Below are 24,323 nucleotides of genomic sequence, written 5' to 3'. Positions count from 1 at the left end.
TAAAGATTTGTTGAATGAATGAAGTGCTATAAAAGAAAAGCAAAGGGCATAGTGAGAGCCTACGATGAGGGGACCTAAGCTAGTTGGGGGCACCAGAGAAAGCTTTCCTGAGGAAGCCACGGTAAGTGGATCTGAGACTGTGGAGGATGCTACAGGCAGAGGCAACAGTCAGGTGACAGGAGAAGCTGGAGTGTCAGAAGGGTTAGAAGAAACCTCCTGGGAAATAGGACCCTAAGATGTGGCCTGAGGCTGGCAGGGGCCCCACTGTGCACAGCCACATTCAAAGATGCTTTTGAAGCCTCGGGAAAAAAAATAAATCCAAATTAAAACAGCAGAGGAAGAGAGGAAACCGTCAGGCTCTTCCCCTCACTGTTCTCTCCCTCTCCCATCACCACTAAGTAATTAAAACCCACCTGATTACATATATCCATAAGAATCATCTGTGCCTTCCTTTAATTGCTTAATAGAAGGCAGCGAAGAAATTGTGAATTACTGCCCCAAATGGGACATTTGCCAAGGAAGAATCATGAGCCGTGATCACTGGGTGCTCACGCCGGAGCAGCTACATATTTCAAGTATTAGAAAGACAGCGCAACATAAAGCAGAAGTCCCCACCTCCGCTTCCTGGCAAAGCGCCGTGGCTTTTATGCCCAGTGGAAGAGCTATCATCCGCCCTGCCTGTAGGCATGCTGTGAAAAATGAGGGGTGGCCGCAGTCTGACAAAGTCGATGATAAAGAAGAGAGTTTCCCGGGGCCCCACAGAACCACGGGCATTTCAACACCACTTCCCCTTCCCGCCCTCCCTGGGAGGACCACAGCCAGTGCCTGCATTTCCCGGCTTCGGTGGCGGAGACTCCTTCATTTCAACAATTGCTTCAGTGTTCTGGGAAACTGGTAGGGTGTTTGGGGGCTCCCTGGAGAGGAGCAGGAAAGAGCGGGTGTTGTCTGCAGAGCACCATCACCAGCCCAGGTTGGGATGCAGCTGAAGGGCAACTCAGGGACCTGGAGTCATTTCAAGTAAGAGTTCAACAAACTTGGAAGAGGATTTAACACTTTCAATCTGAGCAAACTGATGAGTTAGACTTAGGGAACCAAACTGAGTGGACTAGGCAACCAATGACATGGAGTAGTTTCCAGAGGCTTCCCCTCATCTCCCCCTAAGTGAATCCCAACAGCTTGTCAATTTCCGAGATTTCATAGTTAGGGAATATTTTCTTTGATGTGAATCTCTAGGACTCATAATGCCTAATGGTAATTTCTTGGAAGACCAGACTCCTTCTCATATCTAGTACTTCCTCTCGCCCACTTCAGCTTAGCACTTCCCTTGCACAGAATTTAACTTGAGCTGATTGTAAGCATTTCTCAGGAGCAACTTGGGGGCAGGGATTGGGTCATTTTAAATTCAAACCTTCTGCACTGAGCACACAGACACAGTAGGCCCCTGCTCAGTAAACAGAGGTCCCACTTCTACACCGCCACTCACGCTGTGCCTCCTTTCTGAAGTCATCTCCTATCCCCTCTCCCACACCATCAACCCCAATTCTATCTGTCCAGCATTTGGGGCACACAGCATGTTTCCAGGGCAGATGAAAGAATCCTGGCTTGGACCCAGGAGCCCTCATGAACTCACAGACAGCATTTTGCTTCCCACACTGCTCACTGCGGGTACCTCCAGGATCGGGCTTTGCCTCATGGTCTGATGTGTGATATAATGATCTGTGCCTTCATCTGTCTTCCCCCGGCTCCTCAAGGGAAGGCTTGGTGCCGTATTCATCTTAGAATCCATCCAGAGCAGAGCACGAGACAAGAATTCATGTGCAAGTGACTTAATAAGGGATGCTCCCAGCAAAGTGGAAGGAACAGGCAGGGCCAGCTACGCAGGTGTGTTACCTGTGAAGTCACACAGGGCCTGCCAATCACAAGGGTCTCATGCTGGGTGTAACGTTCTGCTGTCACCATCCTGAGATCTTGATTTTTAATAATATTTTAACAAGGAGCCCTGCAAATTATGTTGCCGGTCCTGGGAGTAGGATAGGGGAGTGAAGAAGCCCAGCAAGGATGTAATTTCAGGCTTAATGCCAGTCTTCAACTGGATCCCATGGGGACCTCAGCAGCATAACTTCACTCTTCTGAGTTTGTCCCACCTTGGGATGATGGAGCCGGGCTAAGGGCTGCCCAGGAAGAGGTAAATCCTGGATTCTTCCCTGTCTCTGTGCATAGGAAGAAGAAACTCCAGGAGCCCAAATGCAGCCTCAGAAGCAAGTCGCAGGTGCAGCCATTAGAAACAAAGCACGTAGGGACTTCCCTGGTGGCACAGTGGTTAAGAATCCACCTGCCAATGCAGGGGACACGGGTTCGAGCCCTGGTCCGGGAAGATCCCACATGCCGTGGAGCAAGTAAGCGCACAAGCCACAGCTACTGAGCCTGCGCTTTAGAGCCCACGAGCCACAACTACTGAGCCCATGTGCCACAACTACTGAAGCCAGCGCGCCTAGAGCCCATGCTCCGCAACAAGAGAAGCCACCGCAATGAGAAGACCGCTCACCGCAACGAAGAGTAGACCCCACTCGACGCAACTAGAGAAAGTCCACGCGCAGCAACGAAGACCCAACACAGCCAAAAATAAATAAATAATTTTTTTTTTTTAAAAAAAAGAAACAAACAAAGCATGTAGAAGCTGCAGGATGGGTGCCCGGAAACCATAAGGGGATGCGAGGGGGGGTGGGCAGAGTGCCAGAGGTGTCCACCACCACCGTCAACAGTACTTGAGTTGAATTATCAGATTTAAAGTACACGATCTAAAGAGAGTGAATGACTTGCCCTGGGTGATCCAACTGAGAGGGATTTCAATGAAGTGACATCGTTCCAAGGACAGATGCTGCGTCATCTTCCTCTCCCTGCCCGCCGCTATGCGTAAATATGCCACTGTGAACTTGTTTCATTGACTCACCTCGCTGCGTCTGCCCACATTTGGTTAACAGCATCCCAGACGGAGCAACAAATCAATTCTTAACGCTCCCCAGCAGAACGCATGCATCACAGAGCAGGTTTCCACAGCAGCTTCCCTCCAGCCCCATCTCACAATACCGGTTCATGTGGTGGTAGGTCTCACCAGGGTGATAAGGGACCCTTATTTTTAAACGGAACCAACTGGGATCCTGTTTCAGGAGAAAGCCTTCCTTGAGGTCAAACCTAAATTTGGGGGTGCAGCTGCCTACAGAAGTTGCCCAAATATCCAGTTATGTTCATCTATTCACATTCGGGCTGTCAGCCTTGATTAAATGCCTGATGTAGGGACTTCCCTGGTGGTCCAGGGGTTAAGACTTCACCTTCCAGTGCAGGGGGTGCGTGTTCGATCCCTGGTCGGGGAGCTAAGATCCCACATGCCTCACAGCCAAAGAAGAAAAAAACCAAAACATAAAACAGAAGCAATATTGTAACAAATTCAATAAAGACTTAAAAAAAAATTTTTTTTTTAATTCCTGATGTAAGGGATTTTAAGCTTTCTGGAGAGATAGCATTACTCTTTGTCTTGAGAAGAGATGCTTTAGTGAAAGGAACTAAAATGGGGGGCACGTGCACCCACTTATATCCAATTTGCTTTAGTAATTTGATATAGCTTTCCATCTGCTTCACCCATGTTCGCCCCGTGGCATGGAAGCTGTCAGCTTTCATTTTAGCATGGCCTATTTACCAAGCTCATTGACAGTCTCCAGTCTCTTCTTTCCCCTTCAGCCTGGCTTCTCAGGTTTCATTTTCCAGCCAGTTGGTGGGTTGGATTTTTAACCTTGGATCCCACTGGCTTGGTTGAGGATTATCATCATCTTTATGGCTGTAACGGCTAACATTTACTGAATACTCACCACCTGCCAGGAATCGCTTTAAGCGTTTAACATAAATTAACTCATTTAATCTTCATCACAAGCCCTATGAAGTGGGTGCTACCATTATTCCTACTTTATAGATGATGCAAGAGTGGCACGGAGAGGTTAAGCAACCTACTCAAGGCCACACAGCTAGACTAACAGAGTTCTAAGATGGTCCCTGTGATTTCTGGCCCCCCGATACAGATGCCCTGTATAATCCTCTCCCCTTGAGCACAGAAAGGACCTGGGAATACGACATCACTTCCATGATTACGTTACATTACAAGGCAAAGGGCTTTTGCAGATGTTAAGGTCCTTAATCAGTTGACCGTGTGTTAATCTAAAAGGAAGTGATGCTGGATGGGCCTGACCTTATCAGGCCCCATCCTCTTTGAGCATTCTAAAGAGGGCTTAGACTTTCTCTAAACTCAGAGGGACTCTCCTGCTGGCCTAGAAAAACAAAGCTGCTGTGATTTCTACAGCTAAAAGAAAATGAATTCTGCCAAAAACCACGAGAGCTTGGAAGGGGACCTGACCCTCACATGGACTGTAGCCCTGGCCAACACCTGGATTGCAGCCTGGTGAGACCCTGAGCAGAGCATCCAGCTGAGCCTGCCCAGACTCCTGTACCGTGGAAACTGGGATAATAAATGTGTGTTGCTGTAAAATGCTAACTTTGTGGTAATTTGTTACACGGCGATAGAAAAATATAGCTAGTAAGAGGCAAGGCTGGGATACAAACCCAGACAGCCTGGGTCTAGAGTTCATCTTAACCACTTTTCTATTGGCCATTCTAGACCTGAGATCTCGAATGGATGGAAAAGGAGTTACTGTATAGACTGACCAGAAGACCCAGCTCTTTTTGAAGCTTGGGGCACCCCATTCTCACCCTATCTACCCAGTGGCCACCATGTTTCAGGAACTACATTAGCCATAAAGCAGGCACAGAGGCAGCCAGCACTGACCTTAGCATCCAATGGGGAATACAGCACTTAAGTAACAAAAATAAAATAAAATAATTACAATAGGTAAAGGGCTTAAAAGGAGAAGTAAAGGAGCTAGGGGAACGTGTAACAGGTCCTAGGGCCGAGCAGGAGTTAACCAAGTAGAGGTGAGGAGAGGAGAAAGCTTCCTAGGCAGTGGGAACAGCATGTACAAAGGCCTGCTGGCACGGGAAAGCAAGTGCAACAGAGGAACTGAACCAGGTCCTGTAATGATGGGAAGGGAAAGAGGGGCCCCAGATGAGGCTGAAGAGGGAGGGAGAAGCCAGCTCAGCTGAAACGGTGCTACTCATTATATCTGGTGCTGACCCTCTTCCGTCAGAGGAACTCAACACCACATTACCCTCGATAACCGGCTCATTTCACTGAGCACCGGTGGCCCAAAGTCAAATTACTGCTTTCTGAGAAGGAAACCAGAAATGCTTCCAAATTCAGCAAGCTTTGAGAGGCCCACGCTGGGACCCTGGCAGCTGAAAACAGAACTCTTTTGCCCGTTGTCTTTTCCTGAATGCAAAAAACTGAACCCTAAAGAGACAGTCTAGGCTCGTGTGGTCAGTGGGCTCCGTGAGGTGAGGGGCCACCTGTCAGTGCTTGTCAACTGAAGATAAGGCCCCCTAAAGGAAACACAGGAGAAATAGGACATTTGGGATTAAGCAAGAGAACTGCTGTATCCTGACCTCAGGCTTAATGTCGGGGCCCTGACACACACTGCTCCTGGGCCTCTGAGTCACCGTATGGGAGCAGCGTGTGTCCTGGGACTCGTTAAGAGCCCTGGCAGGTGGAGACAGAGCACTACGCCAGGAGGCAGTGAAAGGGCACGAGACGGCCAGGGTTAACTTCTCATTGCTGTCACCTGCCAGCTGTGTGACCTAAGGCAAGTTCTTAACCTCTCTGAGCCTTGTCATCGTCATCTGGCAAACCGACTTTCTACATTACAGGGTTGTGATGATTCAAATAATGTGTGCAAAGCACCAGAACAGTGCCTGGCACACAGAGTGAGCGTGCAAGAAATGTTAGCAACAACTACTACTGCTGCTATTACCACCACCACCGCCGCTATATCATCATCACCACCATCACCCTCATCCTACCAAGCACAGAACTGGCCTTACGAATAAGGGAATAACCCTTCATCTTCCACAATCCCCCAAATGGAGTTAAAGATGCATTAAATACCCAAGAAGGAGAGATTCAGAAGCTCCCCCAAATACTGGGAGTGCCCCACTCTTGTTGACCATGGCTGTGCAGAGAATTCCTCAAGTCCCAAGGCTAAGGAACATATTGTAATTTTGTCCACCTCACCAGTACTCTGAACCTGGGCTCACTAAACAATCTGTTGATTGCTGTCTGGTGCCCTAATTGGTCTGACTCCAGGGAGAGGACGTGCTGATGTGCTGGTGAGCACATTCCAGGCCTTGTGGCAGTTAGATTTAAATTAATAAATAGGCATGTCATTTATTTGTTTAAATCCCATGGAAAAACAGCCCATTCCCTGGGGAATCTCCACAGAAATTCCGCCTTTACATCCACAAACGTATTTCGACCATTCTTTGGGGCGCTGCCCAGACCAGAGACGGCAATAAAGGAAAACATAAAGCATTCGTATATGCTTCCCAAATGTACAGAACCCTTTCACGTGCATTATTTCGTTTGCTCTGCTCCAATCCTATAAAGTATTACACTTCTTGTTTCTCAGGGGTTCGGTGAATGCTGCTTTTAAGGTTAACATGAATAGACAAAAGTTCTGGCCTTTTAAAAAGAAGTTGTTAGTGACATAATTGTAAGAGGGAGTGTTGGTTAGAATGAATGGTACAGAAGGTTTTATGAGGTTTTTAAAACGCCTTTTCTTATTAAATAACTATAAAACCTCACCAAAATAGCTCAAGCTAACTTGGGAGAAGGCCAGTCATAATTAGTGGAAAACTTGAAATGCAGAATATTTTTTTAAATGTACTTTCAATATGTGAAATCCATATAGTAAAAGGAACCCATAGTGGTAAAGCGCCTGTGTCTTTTACAAACAAACAAGACTCTGTGAATTAGGCTGGGGTCCTAAAGGAAGGGAAACGGTCCCACTGTGTGAGCTTGGAGGAGCCAGGTCTGCCTGCTGGGCCTCCATTCCTTCATCTGAAAAGAAAAAGCCACCAAGGGAAAAAGGACTGGATCACCTCCAGGTACCTCCCAGCTCTACACGACTCCTCTTTTCTAATTATGTTCACACAATTAATTTGCTTCACAAATTCCTACTTCACGGTGAACTTGGAGGAAATGTAACATATTCTAAATGAGCAGGGTTCAAATTAATGAGCTTTCGCTGTCTTCCAGGCAGATTTGGAGACGAAAACGAAAATAGAAAAAGAAATGAGATCTAGTTAGCGCTCTCTCTAACACAGAATAGTGGGTTCATGAGGTCGACTTCCTCTCCCAGAGCACGTGTTTTACAGAAGCCTTAGAGAGGGTCAGGTCTTTCGCTTTTTTTAAGGGAAAAAAAAGCATGAGTGAGTTGCCCATTTGTCTAACAGAGGGGAGTAAAAGGATGACTGCTGGGGTCTTTGAAGAGCACGAGACAGACACCCCCATGTGGAAGGACATACGCTGTGGGAAATCCACCCAATTTTCCAGAACATTGGGACGTTTCCAATTTCTCTTCCCAGGAAAAGATTATTCCAGTGTAGCTGCTTAGTGACAAGGTTAGGCTTTTAAAAGCAAGGTTTGATTCTTTACTGAGTGTTATAGAACTGTGCCCTCCCTAAATTCATATGTTGAAGCCCTAACTCCCCCCACCCAGCGGGACTATAATTGGAGACAGGGCTTTTAAGGAGATACTTAATTTTAAATGAGGTCATAAGGGTGGGACCCTAATCCAACAGGATTGGTGTCCTTAGAAGAAGAGGAAGAGACCCCAGAGATCTCTCTGAGAAGAGGCCACATGAGGACATAGCACGTAGGTGGCTGTCTGCATGGCAGGAAGAGAGACCTCACCAGACATCAACCTTGCCTGCACCTTAACCTTGGACTTCCAGAACTGAGAAATAAATGTCTGTTGTTTAAGCCACCCAGTCTGTGGCATCTTTTTATGGCTGTCCGGAAACATAACAACAGAACCAGCTGAAACTGAGTGCCTGCTACTGCCAGGCACTGTGCTGCAGGTTCAGAGGCATTCTCCCATTTAATTCTCCCACCAGTCGTACAATGGCAGGTACTATTATCATTTCATTTTATGTGAAGTATTGGTTTATAAATTTGTTCATTCATTCCTTCCCTCCTTCACTCGCTTATTTGACAATCATGTGGCCAGCACCAGTCATTCATTCATTCAATAAACGTGTCCCCAGTGCGCTTGAAACTTTCTACAGAGCAAACCGCTTTGATTCCCAGAAGGCCTGTTAAGGGCACCAAACGCACGGTCCACGTGGCCCGAGTGTGACCCTGAGACCACACACACTGAGCCTTGGGTGATCAACGTGCCTCTTTACATCCCTGTCTTCTTTGCTGCAACAGCCATTTCATACCTATCGTTTCGAACCATCACCCTTCTTTTTCTTCTCCTGCCAATTATGCGCTGACCGCTTTTCAAACCTCAAAATTGAGGTTTGCACATAATCGCTCCGACAATTCCCGTAGTATTGGGGCCAAAACTGAGGGCATCTTAATGAGATGCATCATTGCTCAGCACAGTGCATTTATTCACCAACCGTCCTGTAATTCAGCTCGGCAATTCACTTGCCACCCATCTTCCCCCGATAAAGCCTCCAGGTTTCCCTTCTCCAGCCTGAGACACTGAGCCGGAGCCTTGTGTTTCTCCCGAGCCCCCATTCATCACGGTCATTTTGCTCATTTGCAATTTCCAGAATGGAGATCAATTGGGGCTAAAATGAAAGCATTGTTTCTTGAGAAATATCTCACGGCAGGAAAGGGAGGCTTTGAGAGGCTGGTGCTACTCTCATATCCCAAAAGATGAACGTAATTGAAATCAAATAGCCCTTTCCTGATTTCATCATGCATTTGCAGACCGGAGAGCTGGTCGGCCAACACCCAACATTTTCTACCAAGTGCACGTGCATGCTTCATCCACCGCAGGTGGCCTGGACCACAACTGTACATCAGCAACAAAATACTGACAAGCAAATTAGGCTCAGCCCTCTACAGTTTACAAATGCTCTCGTCGGCTCACCGTTCTCCTGAAAGAATCACCACTGTGCTTCCTATTTTTAGAGGGGAAGGATCTGAGTCCTGGAGTCTTCATGACTTGCTACAGAACGCCCTTGTATGGTGGGAAGGCTGGGACTTGAATTTGGGATTTCTGGCTCTCAGCATTGTCTAAAGCAGAGGTCGCCTGTGGACCAAATCCAGCCGTGTCCGTCCATTTACGTGTTGTCAACAGCTGTGTTCAGACTACAAGGGCAGAGTTGAGTCACTGCAACAGAGACCTAAAATTCTGACTGTCTGGAAAACGTTCATGGACCTCTGGTCTAGAGCTTAAGGCACCAACTTAATTTAGCACTTTGGAATGTTCAAGCAGAATGGGATGGTTTGGGATGCTTTTGGCTTGTAGTATGTGGGCAGTCATGGAAATTGAGCACTGAAATGTGTAGTCGGCTGACTCTGGCTATGGTTGTGTAGCTGGTGCTCCGGCCGTTGAGACACAATCACACACCCTACTATGTGCCTGGCATTACTCTAAGCATTTTATGGCTTTATGATCACTTAGACCTCACAACAAACCTATGAGGTATGTACTATGATCATCCCTATACTGACGGATAGGAAACTGAAGCACAGAGAGGCCAAGTAACTTGCCTAAGGTCACCCAGCTAGCGACTGGCAGGACTGTCTGCTCTTAACCAGCATGATCCGCTCCCCTCTCTGGGCTAGATGTTCAAGTTTAGCCTCATCTCAGTCGTGTATTAAGATCTTGCCTTTGGAGCTTCCTTCTCTTGGCATCTACAACATGGGAGATGATACCTACCCTGCCGACCCTCAAAGAATTGTGAGTTTCAGTGAAGCTAGCCCCTGGGAAGGTACTTAGAGAACACTGGAAGTATTATATAATTGTGAAGGAAAATCGTGAAAAATACAACACAAACTCCCAATATGTATTCAGTTCTTTTTTTTTTTTTTTTTTAAATATATTGACTAAACACAGTGGTAGTAACTCCCACTTATGGGAACCCATCAACACAAATGTGCCCTGATGTGAATTTCAGGTGGTATGTACGGTCATAAAAGAGATGCTTACAAATGAAAGGATCTGGGCTCTACCTTCTTGGCCTGTCCCTGAAGGGCCATGAGCCATGATAAGCCAATGCCTCGGCCAACCAGGGTTGCTGGTTCACAACTTAGATTTATTGGGCATTTTCATGGTACCTCACTTTATGCTCAAAACAATCTCTGAAGAGGGCAGCATCACAGCACCTTCATCATCGTTACTGCCACTTTCGACACTCACACTACTGCTGCTAGGTTCTGCTTTCCTGACGTCAGCGTCTCCCAGGCTTCCCTCGGACCCTGGACGTAGGTGGGAGCTTTTGTGTTAGTTTCCTCTTGCTGCGGTAACAATCACCACAAAACCCGTGGCTTAAGGCAACACCAGTGTATTCTCTTACAGTTCTGGAGGTCACAGGTCCTAGAGTTAAGGTGTTGACAGTTTTTCCCAGAGGCTCTAAGGGAGAATCCATTTTCGTGCCTTTCCCAGCTTCTGGAGGCCACTTGCATTCCTTGGCTGGGAGCCCCATCCTCACAGCAACCTGACCCCTGCCTCTATCGGCATCCCATCTCCATCTGCCACTCTGTCTCTGGATCCTCTTACCACCCTTGTGATTACCCTGGACTCACCCAGCTAATCTAGGATAATCTTCCCATCTGAAAATCCTTCACTTAACCACACCAGCAAAGTCCCTTCTGCCCTGTAAGGTTAACACAGCCACAGGTTCCAGGGATTGGAACGTGGACATCTTCTGTGGGGCCATGCTGCCTACCACAGTTTAGGAGGCAAGTGACTACAGGCCTTGGGTTTTAAAGGACCCTGGGTCAAGGGCAAGGGCAAGGACAGTACCAGAGAGGAAGAACAGATGTTGCTCTGGTTCCCGTAAGTGGGTGTAGCAGCTCCGGCTGCACACTTCACCTCTGAGTCAGGCTTGGCTTTTACTCCCCAAATGGATCCTTTCCCTAGGCCGTGAGTAAGGTGCCCCCAAACTGGTGGCTGTGGCCTGCGGGATTCCCCAGGATCCTACTGCATAGAGCTCGAGATCAGAAGCACCACCACCTCCCAAGGTTTGCAGTGGGTTTGGACATTGCCATTTCTCAAGTTCAACTGGAACAACAGCGCAACCGCAACCGATAAAGACAAGCTGGGTTTCTTAGTATCAAGAAAGACTGTACCTTGTGCGTTAATCAGATAACAAATGGTAGCATTGCCAGGGGCTGTTTCTGGCCAGGCTTTATCTCAACACGATACTTATCATTCCTTCCCCTCGGATTGAGTTACACCCTAAAATCCCGGGGAAGGAGACTCAATTATCAATTGCAATTGACCCTCCTTCTCCTGGCTCCTGGTTTTTATTTCCATGCGATCTAGGCCTGAATCCCAATCATTTTTTTTCTTTTTAGCAAAAAAGAAAATCACTGTGTTATATGCTGGTCTCCGATAAGACAACAATGAACAAACCAACCCACAGAAGAAGCTCGTTTTGCCACTTGCTCAAGAAAAACGACACTTTACTCTGAGTGAATAACAAAAACAGTAATAATAATACATTTTAAAAAAAAAAGAATTTCAGTTCCTCTAGATGCTCCTCATTAAGAAAGGGGCTGGTAAATTATTTCTTTTGTGCTGATCACTCAGGACCTCAGTTCTGAAAAGAGCCACGAAGCAGCCCAAGAAGGTCAAAGGCATCGTGGAAGAGAAGGCTATTGATTAACACGAGGTCTGGAGATTACGTGTGGATTTCTATTTCTCATTCAACCCCTTTCCCTCATGACCGTGAATAACTGGGTAAGCCGCCTCTGAACTCCCGTAGTATCTGCTAATTCCTTTCAAAAGTCACATTTCTTTTCAGGCACCAGCTTGTCTATCCTGTAAAATGAAAGAAAACCTACTGAGAGCCAAGGCCCAGAGGCTAAACTGAGATTAACCATCCTATGAATGAGAGAGACCCAATGTAGCATGTGGGAGAAAGCGGGGGTACCATTTGTGAGCCAGTCTATGTGGTGACAAAATACATTTGAGGGACAGGTCCCAAGACAGCCTCCTCATTTCTAAATGTCATGTTAGCATGCAATTTCCCTACCAAATGAGAGGAAATTTTCAAGTGGCTCCACCAGTCCTAGAATGAAGGTTCTTTGGGAATGATGATTGCAGAATTACAAAGCTGCTGTGCTCAGGGGATGGCTGGGCTCACTGGTGAGCTGAGGGACTGGCTTCCTCTGATTCAAATTTGTTCCTCTGAAAGATTACAAGTGTCCCTTGTTAATGGACTTCCAGGCTGCTCTTGAAAAGTAGAACCCAGAATGTTCCATCTGCAAAAACCAAGGGCTTAGTGGGAGTCTATCTACTTCTTTACTCTTAGTGATCAAGGGGTTTGGGGATGAGTTAACCCCTGCCTATAATTCCCTCTGCCAACTACTGCCATGGTCTGTGCCAGGCTGTGGAACCAACTGACACAACAGAAGCCCAGTGGATCTACCAATCAGTGTGGCCAACCCTTCCCCAAATGGGCAGCCCCTACCCTGGCCTTACCAAGCTGCCTGTTTGCTTTCACTGGCTCTGGGCTTCCTGCTAATTAGGAAAGAGACCTGGAATCATCCTGATTCCTGTTTGAACACTGATTCTTGGTCAGCGTTCTGGCAAGAGGAGGGCAAGAGGCCGCCAAACAGTGTCTCCATTGGGCTCATAACACAGACCCGGGGGGATGAACGCAAACAGCCCACTCCTGACAAGAATGAATGGAGGAGACAATTACAGATGGTCACTGTGCCTAGGCAGAGAAGAACTCAAAGAAGCAATCTTCCAACTCTTAAACCCTCAGAAGCACTTCCTGTAACTTGCCTATTTCAGGTACCAACTCTGGCCTGAGCAATCTTGTTCCTGGTTTAAAGATGCTCTGACTCATGAGGGGTGAGTGAGTTTCTGGGAGAAACTCAGAAGCCAGGAGAGAAGTGGCCAGCACAGGGTGCCCCATCATCCTTGCTCCCCTTCACCGCATCCTGCCCGCTGGGATAGAAGGGGTCCCAGGACCAAGCAGCATCCTTCACCCAGGTGTGCCTAGAGCGCCGTGGTCACCACCTACCAAAGGCAGGCAGGAGCCAGCCTATTTACAAGTTCTCACGGGGAGGAGGGGGTTCCATCACTACTTTAAGGACCAATGAATTGAGAATCAAATGTGTTTGGGTCACGCATGTAGTCAACGAATCTCTACGCCAGCTGAGCTGGCAGAGGTGGCCTGGTCCCAAGAACAACAGGCTGAATTGTGGCTCTGCAACTCCCTGACTGGATCGGATGACCCTGCACGTGTTACTTTAAAAGCCAGTAGGCCTCTCTGTGCCTCAGTTTCCGCACCTGTAAAATGGGGACTGCTGCATTTGAAAAGCAACAACAGGTTGTTTGAATGTGAGGAACTATAAACGCCACTGGGCAAGAGACGCTTCTCTTAAAAGTCAGTTACTAGAACCCAAACTGTGATTACAATTTTTTTTTTGAAAAGAACAGTGGAAAGTTTTAAATATGCAAATGTAAAGGTAAAAAAAGAACATTTACTAACATACTTGACTCTGTGCCTCCAGCTACTGTTCTAGGCACTTGACACAAATCAACTCATTAAATCTTCATAACAAGCCAAAGAGGTAGGGACTGCTGCTGTTCTCCCCATTTTACAGATAAAGAAACTGAGGTACCCAGAGATTAGGTAAATGACCCAAGGTTACTCTGCCAGGGAGTATGGATCTGAACCCAGGAAGCCTGATTCCAAGAACCCCAGTTTTAACTGCTATACTATGTGGCCTCTTCAGCTAAAATTAAATAAATTATTTTCCACTCTGAGATACTTGACCAAGATCAAGCAGAAAGAGGCAGAAATTTAAACTTAGGACTTCGGGCTCTGAATTCCCTTCTCTTCCCGTTAAACTTCATTGCTTGAGATCTGCTGCGCCTGGCATTTAGAGGCAGTGGGGGGATGGGATTGGGGTGGGGGGACGGGAGAGGGTGACACCTAAAAATGTCATTTGGAGGTAAATGCTGAAGTGGGTAGATCCAAGGGTCTACCTTGGGTGCCTCCTTCCTGTTTCCTGACAAAGTGTGGTCAGGAACAGCCCAAACCGCGAGGAGAACAAACTCAGACTGCGGCCACCAAGGCAGCCCAGCTCAGCTCCTCACTCAGCTCCCCTTCACCCCAGGAACTCAGCACCCAGAAAGGATGAGGCCTTTCGAAGGCATCACAGTGGCCTTCGCTTCCAGGGTCCCCGTTCAAAGTCACGTTTTCTTCCTCCAAGTTGGGCCAGTTATGAACATTCAGGGCATCCAGAGGACACGAGAGGCTGCCCATCCATCTAGCCCACCATGGGACTGAAGCTCCCTGCCCCTGACAAGCACCCCATGCAGCACAAACATAGCATCTGTTTTCTAAGTTTCCAGAAAGCAACAGCGTGCCAGGCTCCACGAAAGGTAGGGACCTCTTCTTGGCCTCTGTCTCTGAAATCCATGCAGACTCTGTACCACCTGTCCTTGGTCATCTAATACATGGACAGCTGCTTCTTCTAGAAGCCCCCAGGGAGCGGACTGTTCTCTCAGGAGCCCTCTCCAGTTAACACTGCTGCAGACCACCTGGGACCCTGTTAAAATGCAGGTTTCCATTCAGCAGGCTGGGGTGGGAGCCAAGGCATTTCTAACAAGCTCCTAAGTGATGCCAAGGCTGGTGGTCCCCGGACCTGTCTTTGAGTAGGAAAAAGCCAGAGGAAGTGGTTCTCAAACTGGGTTGCACACTGGAATCAACTGGGAGCTTTTAAAAAAGTACTGACACCCCAGAAATTCTGATTTAGGGGGTTGAATGTGTGGACGTTTTAAATTTCCTTTTTTGATTCTGAAGTGCAGCCAAAACAGAGACCCTCTGCTCTAGAAGATGGAGTTCCCTTTTAACAGGTAGAAGATGAGCCAGCTCACGGAGCCCTGCCTTCCAAGTGATCTGAACTTCAACTTGCTCATGTGTCCCCAGCATCATTTCCTACCTTCTGGCTTTTGTCCCTGAATAACAATAACAGCAAACAGCGAACACCTATGTCGGCCTCATTCTGTGGATTCAAATTTAATCCTCACAAGAACCCTATGAGGTAGATGCTAGTAATGTATCATCCTCATTTTACAGGTGAAAAACCTGAGGCACAGAGAAGGTAAGAAGCTTCCCCAAGTCACAGCTGGCAGGCGGTGGCTCTGGGGTTCCAGCTGGTTCTAAGGCCCGTGCTCTTAACCACGGCTAGGGAGGGCCTCAGACATGCCCCTTTCTCTCAGAACTTTTCCCCAAATACCGGGACAGGATGTGAGGCCTGGATCCAAGCAAGCAGTGAGCTGGCTGAGCTCTCCATAGCCAAGCCCTGCACTGGCGAGATGCCGTTACAGCTGTGGACGTATCTGTGGACATCCTGTAGGGCACAGGCTGGAGATGGAACAGACAGGCAGAGCGGTTTCTCCAAGAGTCCAAATGACTGCCAGAACTGTGTGCTGGCCATTTTGTGGCTTTCAACCCCTGACAGAAGACAAAGGGGAGCAAACATTGCAACAGGCCATTTTAGGCAGCAGGAGTCTGCCTGGGCGTCCCACCCCTGTGGCATGTTCCAGCTTCCTTCCAGAGCAGCTCTGCACCTGCCAAGGCTGGAGCAGGGCCAACCTGGCAGTGTCCTCTGGCACGGTCATGTAGATACTGAACAGCAGACCATCAGCTGGAGACATTGGCGCTGCAGACTTTTCTAGAAGTCAGGAGCTACCATCAAACTGGTTTTCACGCATCCGTGGGCTGCCGGTCATCACCAGAGGGGCATGGATGGGGTGCCCGCCCAGGAGGGACGGTGCTCCAGTCCCCTGAGAGTCAGGACGTCCTCTCCCCTTAGCTGGTGTTTATGCGGGGGAGGGCAGGACCAGATGGTCCTGTGTGTCACCTCTCCTGTGTGAGCACATACGGTGCACACACTCCCACGTGTGCATGCCTCGTCTAACTTCCTGGTCCATCTACGCTCCTCTAGCATCGAGTACCAAACTCAAATAGCACTTTGTTTTGTGATGGTCAGTTTACTGGCCTGAGTTGCCCACTAGAGTATGAACTAATAGAGGGCAAGGACTTCCTTGTCTTAAGTGCCCCAGCATCCAGCACAGCGCTATACACACAGCAGGTGTCACTGGATGCACTGCGCCACCCCTCCCCCGCCCGATCCATGTGTTGAAATCCTAGCCCCGGTACCTCAGAAGGTGACCTTATTTGGAAAGAGGGTCACTATAGATGTAATTAGTTAAGATGAACTCCTATTAGAGCAGGTGGGCCCTGATCCACTGCGTTTGGAGTCCTTATAAAACAGAGAGATTTGGACACAGACACACACAGGGAGAACGTCATCTGAAAACAAAGGCAGAGACTGGGGTGATGCTTCTACGAGCAAAGAAAGCCAAAGGACAGCAGCAACCTGCCAGAAGCTAGATAAGGGGCATGTCAGATTCTTCCTCGGGCTCTCAGAAGGAACCAACCCTGCCGACACCTTGATCTCGGACCCGCAGCTTCCAGAAATGGGACACGATACGTTTTCGTGGTTTAAGCCGCCCAGTTTGTGGTCCTCTGTTAATGGCAGCCGTAGGAAATGAATACGGTAGGTATATAATAAGGGAGGGAAGGAAAGACGGCATCCAGCAATTTCAGTCCCATTTCATTCAATGCATTTTTACGGGGTTCCTACTTGTGCCACCTGCTCTGGAAGAAGGAGGGAAGGAGGGAGGAGGGGAGGGAAGAAGGAAACAGGGCTAAATGTGGGCTATGTACTGAGGAAGGGCGAGGTCTGGATTAAACAGTCCCCTCCCCGACCCTCCCCCCATTCCTTCTGAGTCTATGACTCACTTTCTCCAGTTCTTTCAAGCAGCCAATTCCCTGTGCCTGTTCTCTCCAGGCTCCCCACACTGTCACACGCCAGTCTCGAGACAGAATCTTATAAAACCGAAGCTGAGACGTTAGGACAGCACTGTGACGCTGAGCAGGTTCCTGGGCCGTCGCTACCGCGAGCTGGCCAAAATCTGGATTCCCACGGTGGGCGTGTGGGGCGCCACGGGCGCCGTGGGACTGGTGTGGGCCACCGGCTGGCAGCTGATTCTGGACTGGGTGCCCTACAACAACGGCAAGTTTAAGAAGGACAATTAATGAAACCGACGCCCCTCAGACGCCTCTGGAATCTGGTGGTGCTGCCTACTTCCATCCACATCTGAAACAGCCCATGCTCTTGGGATGGACCTGGAGGAAATACACAGTTAGACTTTCTACGTTTGTGAAAACAGCTTTGGTGTGTGAACGCACACAGCATTAAACCTCTCTCTGAAAAACTAACAAACGAAAGCTAAGTTGAGGTGTAAATGACCAGTGTCTTTCTAAGTGTCAGCCCTTCCATGGTCCTTGCACTTGGACTTTTGGAAGGATGTTTTTTAGGAGAAACGTCAGGCCTCAGCCTGGAGTGGAGATGTCCTCTTCAGACCAAGGACCTACTGGGCCCCAGCAAGCCTCCCACCTTGACGGTTGGCTGCCTCGGCGTCTCTGGGGGCACGAAGCCCTGGTCGCCTCCTCAGCATCATCTCCACACACCGGGTTTGCTCAAGGCCCAGGGACAGGCGATTCGCTCAGTGCCAAGCACGTACTGAGCTCCTTTTCTGTGGCTGGATGGAGTGGCCACAGGATACCAAGATGAATGATGCAGACCTTGTCCTCAAGAGGCTCAAAGCCTACTTAGATCATCTCAAACACATAAGATAAGTGTCACGAACGAGGGGAACATGAGCATGGGGGTGAGGATAGACTTGCACTGTCCAGTATGACTGTCACTAGCCACATGTGGCCATTGAGCATGGGACATATGGCCAGCCCAAAGTGAGATGTGCTGTGTCAAATACACAGGGCTTCAAAGACTCAGTACAAAGAGTGTAAAATATCTTAATATTTTTATTGATTACATGTAGCAATGATCATACTTTGGTTATACTGGGTTAAATAAAGTTATTATTAAAATGAATTTCACCTGGTTTTTGTTCTACTTTTTAAAATGTAGCTGCTGGAAAATTTCAAATAACATATACAAGTCACATTACATTGTGAGTAGGCAGCACCATTCTAGAAGGACATTTAACCTGAGTTTGAAGGGGGGCGGGGGGGAATCAGGGGGAGCTTCCTGGAGGAGTTTTCATCTGAGCTAATATGAATTTAAAAAAACAGCATCGACTGAGCAGCTTGCCACATGCCCGGAACTTGCTATATATATTCTAATTTAATCCTTAATAACTGAACAGTTAGTACTTTATTCCTACTTTATAAACAAGGTCTGAAGGGTTTGAAAAGGTTCAGCTGTTGGCCCCCGAGTTCACAGTAATTCGTGGTGGAGGCAGGGTGGAAACCCTGCTCCCCACCAGACCTGCAAGTCAAGAGGGAGGCAGGATGGGGGGAAGCTGATGCCCACCCCACCCCATCCCCCCACCCCATCTTTCCTACAGAGAATTTGAGAGCAAGCCAGGGCTTTGTCTCAGCTCTATGCATTCCAACAAGGTTAAAATCCAGTTGGCTGAGAAGCTCCCTGAGTTGTATAATTTACAGAAAAATCAAATTATGTAGAGACCTCTTATAATTGAGGGTAATTTAGGAAATAACTTTCCAAAGATGGCAGACTTTACAGCTGTGTTACCATTTGGAAATTGCTGAGGTTGTTTTGTCACTCGAATGCCCTCCTCTCATTGAAATATGCCAGATTATATCCACACAGCCTGACACAGAAAAACCCCATTAGAGCACCGAGCTAATCAGATTTGAATATACTAGGTCAAATTAGGCTTCCAGAAACAGAACAACTGCCTATAAAAACAGCCTGAATGAAACGCGGACCAATCGACGAAATCAATGGCCTCGCATTAACATGGCCCAGAGATGGTCTTATTTAACAACTCTTAATGAGGCCACTTAGCTACGTGCTGTGGGTACGACAGACACAACCACAGGAGACCTTTAAAACTTAACAGCTGAATCTGCCCGTTTTCCAGGATGTGGGTTGAGTGTACACACGTGTACACACACACACACACACACACACACACACACACACACAGGCACTCACAGCCTTAAAAATCAGCACAGCAAGCTTCCCTATAACTGAGTCTACCAGACACATAACATAAATCAAAATTTTTAGGTAGTGCTCGTGATGAATAGCTAGCTAGTAGCTTCCAGGCAAGAGGAAATCATCTATTTTATTATTATTCAACAAAATAATATTATTATTACTCCAAGTGCACACCTGCCAAATGTCTGAGCCTGCAGGACAGGGACCAAGCATGGTCCGAGACCCCCTAAGGGAAGTCCCAGGTGACCTAACTCAACCCAGATCACTGACGGCTACTGACTATCACCAACTCTGCCCTGGGCACCATCCTAGGTGCTTTTCATACATGATTTTAAATCTCACAAACCTGCAAGACTGGTATCATGCTCCTATTTTACAGATAAGGAAATCGAGGCTTCCAGAGGTTAAGTCATTGCCCCATGTCATACACCTGGGCTGGGATCCCGCCCTTCCTTCCAGCATCCAATCACCTCTTTCAACCCGAACTGCGTCCGACTCTAGATTCGCCGTCTGTCCAGGCTTGACTGGAAATCCGACCAGGGCACCTTCCCTGGTTCAAGAACAATGAAGCCACCGGCCACAGTGGAAAAGGCGGCCCATTGTCCCCGGGTTTCGCAATGGACTCTGCTCATCTATTGTAATTTGCAATTAATAATGAAGCATTCTCCCAAGTGCTGTATGTAAGATCAAGCTGATGTAATATTTCATCTTTGCCAGCCAGCTGCCGTTCTGCTAGGCTGACAGTAAGTAATATCTTTGCATAAGGAGCCGGTCCACAACTAAATCAATTAATCCCTCTTTGGCTGGTAGACAGCTGTTGGGTCAATGCAAGATAATTAGAGGGACTCGTCATTTACCAGGTGGTTGGTAATGAAGGGATTAATTGACCAGAGTTGGGGGCTGTACAATGTCTGCTCTCTCTTGCCTTCCCCAGTGGACACGGCCATTCAGCATTGTTCTTCCTGAACGATTCTCAAGGCAGAGAGCCCTTTCTCCCTTTGATGCTTATTTGTGAGACTGAAGCTGATCCTTCAGAAGCGCCCACCTGATGTCTGGCTTGGAACAAGTCTAGGTTCTCCTTCTTATGGGATCAAGAGCTAAGTGGCTCAAGTTTCGTTTACACAGGGCTCCACCCAACATTCTGCCCTAGGGCTCCGCTTTTTGGGTTTGTTCACATAACCAGTCTCCAACACTCAGGGCGTTGACGCAACAACCTTCCCTCCCAGTGCAGCACGGGAAGGAACGTGGTCTCCGTGTCCTCGCGGATGAGGCCGAGTACAAATAATTTACACGGGCCTCCATATACAAAGACAGTAGAAAAGATAGAGAGCAACCTCGATGCACATGCTTTGAGTTGCTTTTCATGTTATGGGTTATGCAAGAATCAAAGAATCGAAGATTTTAAAACTGGAGGGGCCCTTACAGAATCTCCAACCCAGTGCTTCTGAGCTCTGGGTGCCCATCAGAATCACCTAGGGAATCTGAAAAATACTGACACCCCAGCCCTATCCCAGACCAACAAATAAAATCAGAATTTCTGGGGGTCTGGGCATTGGTCATTTTTTCAAAGCTCCTGAGTGCAAGGAGGTGTTGAGAAGCACGGGTCCAGTCCAACCCCTGCGTGTTACAGGTGAGGAGGTTGCGGCCAGGAGGGGCCAGACCTCCTTAGAGGGGCCCCGGAGTTACCAAGTGGCCAAGTGAGAAGCAGCAGCTGGTTTGTAAGGTGCACACCATCTCCAGGGGGCTCCTTGGGACCACCAACCTGCCGGTGGCTGAAGACTAAACCCTCCAGAAGGGCGAATGAGCCTTATCCAGCTGGTTCCAACCTGCCTCTCCTGCCTTCTCTCCAATCAGCTTCCAACATGCTCTTTCACGCCAGCTACAAACCCCTCGCCATTCTCTGAATGCGCCATGGACCGTCCCACCTGTGCACCTCACTCCTGCTGTTCCTTTGCTCCGGGAGGCTGTTCCCTCTTCTCTGTCCGGTGAAGTCTGATGTGTCCTCAGAGGCCCGGCTCAAATGCCATCTCCTCTAGAAAGCCTCGCACTGTGCCCTGTGCCTCAAAGGGTTAACTGCTCACTCCTGATTCTCCCATAACCTTTCAGAATGCTTCGATCACACAAGCACTTGTCATGTTCTCTTACCTACACGCCTCTCTTCCACACGTCTTTTTCCTCTGTTTATCCTATGAGCATCTGTAGACAAAACGAATCTTGGCAAGCCTTGCTCAGAAAACTATTTAGGTTGGAGCTAGAAGAGTTTCCCACCCTCCCTTGGACAATTCAAGCTTTTTTCAATCTAAAACTTTAATCAAAGACCCCAACTTCCAAATGCCACCAAGCTGTGCTATCCTACAGCAGAGTTCTTGGGGGTGACTCCTGCTTAGTCTGGTTCCAGACAGGAGACAAAGGCCCCTCCAAAGATACCATGTTCAGTGAGAAAAAAAAAAAAATCTGCAATTGTTTATTGGACATCTACTGTGCATTCCATACCACTCCATGAGCCTTGGCCCCTGCCTTTGGGAATTTTACAACTATCCGGAACACGTCCCAGATCTCAGCTTGAGTCACCATGAAAAAGAACCTCAAGGGAGCATTTTTCCCCCTGGGAAAGATAACGGGATAGGCTCTTTCCCTCCCACTATCTCGCCAGGTCAGATAGAGCCGGCACTACCGTTTAGGGACTGTGGGACCCTGGCAAATTGCTCAGTCCTTCCGGGCTTCACTTAACTTATCTGAAAAATGGGGCTATCAGATTTTAGGATTGTTGTGAAGATTCCATTAGATACGTGTGGAAAACACCTAGAAGAGTCACTGATGTGTATTATACATTCAATGAACAGTAACTCTCCTCCTTTCTTTCTCCCTTCCTTCTTTCCTTCCTACCTCCCTTCTCTCCCTCTCTCCATCCTTCCTCCTCGAGCCTACCTTATGGAGAAGTAAATTTACTTTTAACACATTGAAGATTGCACCAATAAAGATCCAATTTTATTATTATAATAAAATGTTGACTGGTCAAAATATTATATTGACTGGTCCTCAGAGGCCCCTAGGAAGGCCCGTACGTCACTGGTGCATGAGTGAAGACCTCCTAGACTCAGCACTTAGGAGTTCCTGGTCAGCCCCTGGGCTGAGTATCTGTATTCTCAGAACGTGGTAATGACAGAGCAAGTATAAATGCTAAAGAAAGAACCAGGCGGGGCAGGGCTGAACCACATGAGTGATGCTGGGAAGACTTCAGGGAACCCACGAGAGGACCGGGAGGCGGGCGAGGCAGGACAAGCTGTCTCACCCTCGCTGGCATTTTAGGCGCAATTATGCCCTGTTAATGGCTGACGGCATGGCTCTGCCCTGCAGTCTGAGCTGAGCCGGGCGGCCCACAGATGTGCTCGGCCCACAAATATGCAGCTGGCGGCTCCTGAACTTTCGGTGACTTGACGCCAGCTGATCTGATCAGCAATTACGTTTTATTTTGGGGCCAGGAAGACAGCAGAGAACCAGGAAAATTATAAGACATCAGAGTGCAGTTTTTCTAAGAATATCAACTACAAACTTTTTTTTCACCAATTGTTGTTTTAATGGTTAGGGGTTTGTGAGGCACTAAAATAAGAAAACCTTGGACACTAAAATTGGATTATAGCCAATTTTCCTAAGGGAGCTTTTAAGACTTTGTCCAGTGAAAATCTGGATAAGATTTTTTTTCCTCTCTCTCTCTTTTTTTTGTATGGGGTAATTCCTGCCAAGAGAACTCTGCCGGTGACAGTGAATACAGCATGGAGACAAATGCATCTGGAGTCCGTCCTGGATTTGAATCTTTCCTCTGCTTCTTACAAGCTGTGTGACAAGCTCCTCAGCCTAAAGTGGGGGTGCACTACCTAGCGCGGGGCTTAATACCAGCACCCCACGAGATGTTTGTAGGCATCTAGATAGCATCTGGCCTACAGTACCAGTACCTGCTAACTAAGATGGTGCTTCCCGCCATTATGTTGGTTCTCTTATCATCTAAAATAAACAGTTCCTATTTTCACCATTATATATCAAACGCAAATCACCAACCAACATAAAATGGGGAAACGGCATCTCCGGGAGCAGTTCGGTTTCTAGCAATTACAGGGCTTGTCATCTGCCTCTGTGATAACATCAATCCAGGCTTAGCGGCTTCCACAGCTTGGCTGGTAGGGGAACACGAGAAACCACAACCAAGCCCCAACGGATGCAATGTTTGCTAATGTCTCAGGGACACAAAACCCTACTCAACTCAACAGAAGCTCCTGCGCCCTTCTCTCCTCTGAGCTCCCCGGCCCACGGCAGCCCCAAAGGTCACCAAGACGGTTTCTCTGAGAAGCGCCACCGACGGAACGTGCATGGGAGGAGAACATAATTGCAGCTTGTAAAGGAAACCAGCCTAAGAAAAAACATCCCGGGACAACATCCCAAGGAAACAGGGAGATCCTCCTGCAGGGACATTTTCCTGGCTACCAGCAAAAGGGGCCAGACAGCTTGCCCATGAGTGCTTGATGGAGGCTGACGACTCACCCACCTAGGCTCTCACAAATGGCTCCCAGAGCTGCCTCTCCAGCCCCATCTTCCCTCCCGGGTCCTAGGCTTCTAAGTGAGCATCTGAACCCAACATCACCAGATGGAAGGGATGAGCTCTACCCAGGAAGGTTCTCTCTCCTCTGATTGGTTTACAAATGGACCAAGCAGGGTCCCCCTCACCAGATAACCCACTCAAGCCAGCTCTGGGATAACAAGGAGAACCAGACATGGAAGGCTAACCACACACAGCCCCTTGCTCACCCTTCTGTGGCTCACCCTTCTATGGCACACTGTGCTACACGTAGTGGGCACTCGTAACAGTGTGTGAAGAAATGAATGAGTGAATGCATGAATGAATCTGGGAATGAGCAAACTCCATAAAAGGCACTGAGCTAGGCACATCTTCTCATGGAAGGCTGCAAGGCAGGAATTGTCAGCACCGTGTTATAAAGGAGAAAGGCCGTCTCTGAGGGGTTACATGTCTTGTGCCCATTCACACAGCTGATAAATGAGGAGACCAGGCTTCAAACCCAGGTCTGACTCTTAAAATCAAGGTTTCCACGAGTGAAGCCATTCTCAT

General features: G+C 48.1%; 1 protein-coding gene and 1 pseudogene across 2 annotated transcripts in view; one reads left to right on the top strand and one right to left on the bottom strand.

Annotated features, from left to right (window-relative positions):
• Positions 1–24,323, bottom strand: part of CHST11 (carbohydrate sulfotransferase 11) — a 284,497-nt gene that overhangs the window by 125,095 nt on the left and 135,079 nt on the right. The gene's annotated exons all lie outside the window — the stretch shown is intronic.
• Positions 16,700–17,510, top strand: LOC114885399 (annotated as a pseudogene).

This window comes from Monodon monoceros, unplaced genomic scaffold, assembly GCF_005190385.1.
Source record: "Monodon monoceros isolate NGI ecotype Baffin Bay Population unplaced genomic scaffold, NGI_Narwhal_1 Super_Scaffold_6, whole genome shotgun sequence".
In the NCBI taxonomy this organism is placed as follows: domain Eukaryota; kingdom Metazoa; phylum Chordata; class Mammalia; order Artiodactyla; family Monodontidae; genus Monodon; species Monodon monoceros.
The sequence above is the reverse complement of the archived record's forward strand: the minus strand, read 5'-3'. Positions and strand labels throughout refer to the sequence as shown.